This window comes from Eurosta solidaginis, chromosome 5, assembly GCF_040869045.1.
Source record: "Eurosta solidaginis isolate ZX-2024a chromosome 5, ASM4086904v1, whole genome shotgun sequence".
In the NCBI taxonomy this organism is placed as follows: Eukaryota; Metazoa; Arthropoda; class Insecta; order Diptera; family Tephritidae; genus Eurosta; species Eurosta solidaginis.
The window spans coordinates 264531712-264537711 of record NC_090323.1 but is presented as its reverse complement, the minus strand read 5'-3'; positions in this window follow the sequence as shown (position 1 = coordinate 264537711).

Here is a 6000-nt window from a genome sequence, read left to right as displayed (position 1 = left end):
ATCGATATATTTAGCATGAAGTCATTGCATTAAAGTTAATTATATGACCCCACAAAACAAAATTATTTCAGTCCCATAAAGAAATTGTGGTTGGCTTTATATTTAAAACTAGTCAGACTCTAGATTAGTGATGCTCAAACACGCGCTTTAAGATTATACGAGAGTGCTAGTGTTTTGTAAAAGCACTCGAATGCACAATTTCTATGGATAGATTTAAACTGAACTTTTAAATACATACATACTCAATTTATAAGTTACATTTCAGAAATTTACTGTGCCTACTACAATGTTTGATTTTACTTTAAGAGATAATTATACTTAATTTAAAAAGATCTTTATTTTTGCGTTGGATTGAATGGCTGGTCAAAAAGGAACTACTCATACAGATTGAATGTGTCAATATTGTTAAAATAATTTGCTTGACGGCCTAAAGAAAAACCCAGTCAGGTATGAGGAGCTATGTTATAAAATAAGTCTGTTCTTTTGGCAATTAATACGACCTGGCTCAAATTCCAGCGATTCTGCTCGCAGTTCACGCTTCCCAGATCTGCTGTTACTTAAGGGGCTTAATTTGTAAGTTGATGGCAGAAGGCAGTTTCCATTTGTATGCCCATAATGATCCTTAAGTCCTCTGTCTTCGCAGCTGCCTCTAGAATTATGCTCCTTTCTTTGCGGCTACAATTTTCGCCACCAAGTGCTATTTTGTACTGAAAATAAAGTCCTTTTTCGACGAAAATAAAACAGGCTCCATAAGTCTCTCATCTTAATTATCCTTAGCAAGACATGAACACCTTTAATACACTCAATTGACGCCAGTTGTCACTAAACAGGGATAGCTGGCATGAACTGTGACGTACATTTCATATTCCATTTAACGTTCTCTCTTTTATACCTCCCCCCTGCTGTTGTTGTTGTTGTAGCGATAAGAACACTCCCCGAAGGTTGTGGGTAGTGCTTTTCATTTTGATGTTCCTTTGCCGGATATAGATCAGGGCCAAGCACGATTGGGGTACTAGCAAGATCATGTCACATGGCCCCTTCTAGGTCATTCCCCCTTTCACCCCTAGATTCATGAGAAAGTTGGGGTCACCAGAGCCTCGTCTGCAAAAGAAACAGGATTCGTCACGTGTAGATGATATTTATACTTGGGTTGGAGTAGTTATAAGTCGCACTAGCAAACCCTTGACTAAATTTGGTATTTTAGTTGCCTCTTACGGTAGTCATACTTCTAAGCTCCCTAGCCCCCTTTTCTATTTTCTTTTTTGCTGTATGTTCTTTGTCTTTATTCACCTTGTTTTTATAATAACCCCATCTCACCCGTTTTGTTATACTCCACCTTTTCAAATGCTGTTATTTTCATTTCCATTTTTTTGCCGTTATCATTCTTACCTCAACTGAGATGTCACTTTTAAGTGTAACTATGTTGAAAGTTTTTCAGATATCCATGGTGTCGTACATACACTTTGCGATCCCCCTTAGACTTACTAAACAAACAGACTTACCAAACAGTGTTGGCCATATTGCGCTGATTCGAAGTGAAGAACTGCTGAACATAAATTGAAATGAATTTATGCCCTTCCTTATCAGGAGACACACAAGGTTTCGGCGTTGTGCCATCTTAAGTGTCATTTTTCCTTCAGACCAATTTTGATACAGGATGACGAAAAATTCTTAGAATTTGCGTTCATATTATGTATAGAAATAGGTTGTGATTTAAGAACCAATGTTTCTGGTAGCAAACCCAATTTAAAATCAATCAGGGTGACAAGGTAGCTTTAAAAATTGTTCCGTATTTTAATATTTATATATTTTTGTCATCAGTAATGGCCATAACTGAGCAGGGCCTAATTATAAATAAACTTTCTCGAGAGGTAAAAGCATATGACATTTCTTTAAAATTCTGTTTTTAGTCAACATGTTTCGCCACCCGGGTGTGGACCGCAAAATCTTATACATACAACTTAGGGCACTTATTACTATGCCAACTACATATCTAACATTTAATATACTTTTTAATATATTTGCCTTTAAGATAGTTAGAAATCAAATGCAATGGCTTGCTGAAGTCTATATTGATGCACTATAAAATTTGTACAAATTTATGAGGCAACATTAAAAAAATGTCGTAAAAGTTTTAGATCAACTCGAATATGACTTCTATATTCAGTTAGTTAAGGTTTAAAAAGTTTCTCAAATAAGTAGTTATCATTGACGTTTCTAATATAAAATTGCATTATCTCCGAAGACGGCTAGAGATTTTATATTTTATGACCGAAAAGTGTCTCTTAAAGGAAATTCTATAATTCTACCTCTCTTTGAATTTACACTATGGAGTAAAAGTGAACACTTAATCGCCGTAGCCTTATACTTTGGTTAAAATTCATACTTTATTTGGAATTCTCTAAACGTATATCAACTTAATCGAATAATTTGTACATTAAAGAAACATATATATGTAAAAACAAAAACAAAAAACAACAACTTCAGTCTTAACTTTAAAATAAATATTATTGTAAAACTGTGTTCAGTTTTGCACTCTAGCATCTTGGTGGGAAGTTTGCCTAAGCTAGTATTTTGTAAAGCCTCCTTTGCTCTTTAGAACAGCCTCTATACGTCTTGGCATACTTTCAATTAAATTCTGGCAAGTTTATAAGGGTATGTCAGCCCGAATGTTATATACTCGTTCCCACAGGTCTTTAATGCTGCTTGGGGGTGTTTCGTAGCTTCCCAGTCGTCGTTTCACAACAGACCATAAATTTTCTATTATTTTTATTTTTTTTTTTTAGATCTGGCTATGAGCTGGCCACACCATCTTGGAAAACGTTTCCGTATTGAGCCAGTTTCGTACCAGTTTTGATGAGTGCTTGGGGTCGTTGTCTTGTTGAAATACAATATCCTCAACGTTAAACTCCATTGACCCATCGCAATTTGTAAATTTTCGTACAGTATACCAAGGTACATTTCTTTATTCATTATACCTTCCACTAAGTTTAACGTACCAACACCAAATGCCGAGAAACACCCCCAAACCATAATCAACCCTCCACCGTGCTTCACGGTCTCGATCACCTGATGGCTTTGCGTCGCTCTTCCGGCTTTCGACTAAAAATATTGGATACCATCTGAATTGAAACGATTTATTTTGCATTCATCTGACCACAGAATGCGTCTCCAATCATTAAGAGCCCAATTTTTATGACGTGCTGTAAACGCCTTTCGAGCTTTTCGCTTTTTTGCTGAAAGCTTTGGCTTCTAGGGCTTTTTTGCAGGAAAACAACCAACACACTAGCTTCACAATTAATATTTTGCGCTGCTTCTTTTGGTGTTTTTGCTTTCCCGGTCAGTAAGGAACGTGCCATAAGCTTCGCTTCACTATTTCTAATCTTCTTTGGTCGGCCATTTTTGCAATTCTGAGTACCCAAGTGTTTAAATTTCTTCACTTTCATCACTTGTTATTGTGAGATGTTAAATTGTATTGCAACTTCCCGCGTAGAATTGCCCAGTTGAAGCAGCTTTTCTACATCAGCAATCATTTTGTTGTTACGCGGCTTCATATTGTAAATAAAGATTAATATTTCGACTTTTCACAGCACACTAAGACAAACTGCTCATATCTGGAATAGCAAATACCAAGTCAACCACTTATCTTAGTAAAATACCGAATAGCGGCATTAAAAGACGCTCCTACTTTATTCAAGTGCAACAAATTTTCAATGAGTGCAAACGTGAACATTATACCTATCCTTACATAAAGACGAATTGTGTTAAATGCATTTGTTGTATTTATTAATTTATTTTTACTCCAAAAACAATGGCAATGCTAATAACCTGGTTTATTTCTATCATATTATAACACCACGTTTTGTGCATGACATAACCTGAAAAATTGATTCTTGAGTGTTCACTTGTGCTCCATAGTGTAGCTGGATTTCCATTCAAAACGCTGAAGAAATAACAAAGCTAATTCTAGATGCCTAAATGTATGCAAAGAGTTTCAATATATTAATTGAGTTGTAAATAAAAGAAAATTATTACATAATGTTTGGCGCAACAATTTACTTGTCGCATTGTACAGCATAAACAAAGTGGAAGTGTTAGCTTTTTATTCCTTTTTAATTTATTTATGTGTGTTTATTTTTTTATTTTTTATTTATTTTATTCACTTGTCATTATAATCTCGCTACAATTGATTTCATTTACGACACAGTATTAAAAAAAGTTAGATAACCTAAATACATATTAAACCAGTAAATTTAAAGAAATAATTACAACGAGTGAAAGTAGATAACACAGAAGTTATTTATATAGATTTTATTTACTTAGAAAAGAATTCAGTTTAAGAATCTCAGCTAAGAAATATTTATAATAACTTAAAAAAAGTTCCATTAAAGAAATTTTGTAGACTATAGAATTAGAAATATATAAATAAACTGAATAAAATTGAAGCTGCTGGTTAAAATAATCTAACCAAATAAATTATACTTAATTTCGATAAAAAGGAATATAATACATGTTTGTATATATTAGGGTGGCCCTTCATTGTATGGAGGGAAAAAAAGTGTTTGGATTATTGATCTCACCCCCTAAAAATATGGGAATAGATCAAAAAGGAACATATACAAAGTTTTAGGCCAATCAAAAAAGATTTAGAGGTGGCGCAAAGGGCTTGAAATCCTGAGTGTTTCAGGCTTCCATATTTCTAAAAACTTACTGCTTTTCCATACCGTAATACGATTTGTGTTTTTTTACTTTTCTAAAATGGCCACAATCTTCAAAAATCGGTCGATCAATAACAGAGTTACAGGGCAAAATATATATTGTTTTCGACAAACAAATATGAAAATGAATTAAGTCTGTGCAAATGTGTTATCAGTGAATCGTGGTATTCGGGTAAAAAACGCTCAAATAAACTTTTTTATACACAAATACATATATTCCTTGAAGCCAAATTTGAAGTTTATTTATTTAAAAAAATATACACATATATTTTTTTTATACATTTTCTTTCGAAATGCGCGATTCCACAACAAATTTAAGCCTACACTGCAACTTTTTCTTGCAACAAGCATGTTGAAAGAAATTAAAAAAAAAAAAGTATAAAGAAGTGAAAATAGATATTTTAAAACTGCAAATAACTACAAACAATTTCTTTGGCGTTTTCTTGTTAAAATTATACTGCTCTTGAATGAACAAATTTTGAATAGTAGGTTTTTATAAATAGATAAATTTCGGCACTTTGTATTGGGATGGAAAACCACTTCCAGAAATAACAGGTCGTGAAAAGGTGAAACGACTTATAGTTGTTCTTACTTACAGGAATATATGCTACAACAGGATCGGAAATAGCTTATACGTTTTATGAACTGTTTTTTGAATGGGATCTGAAGGATGATATTGTGGCCTGTTGTTGATACGACATCGGTTAACACAGGCGTTATAAAAGGAGCTGCAACATTATTAGAAAAAAAACTTGAGCGAAGACTTTTATATCTACCTTGTCGTCATCATATTTATGAAGTTCTGCTGAGAGTTATTTTCCAGTGAATACTAGTATGGACGTTCAGTTATTTCGGTGAGTTCAAGAAAATTGCAAAAACATCGACAAAAATAGTTTTAGAGATTTGCTACAAAATAACAAATTCAATTTACTTTTAAGCGATAGCATAGCTACTATTTTAAAAACCCCTCTAAGGAATAGTTGAAAAAGAAAATAGTAAGAGATGACTATAGGGAATTATTGGAATTAACGTCTATATGTCTAGGAGCAAGTGATGGCATAAAGTTTCGTGTACCAAAGCCCACTCATCATGCTCGGTGAATGTCTAAGGCATTGTTTTGCTTAAAAATCTATTTATTTCGTGAACAGTTTAAACTAAAGGAGTATGAAGAGAACTCGATAGCAAGTATATGCGCGTTTATTATACAATTCTATGGTAAGCTTTGGTTTTACTGTACCAATCGCCGTAGAGCACCACTTCAAGACTTATCTTTTATTAAAGA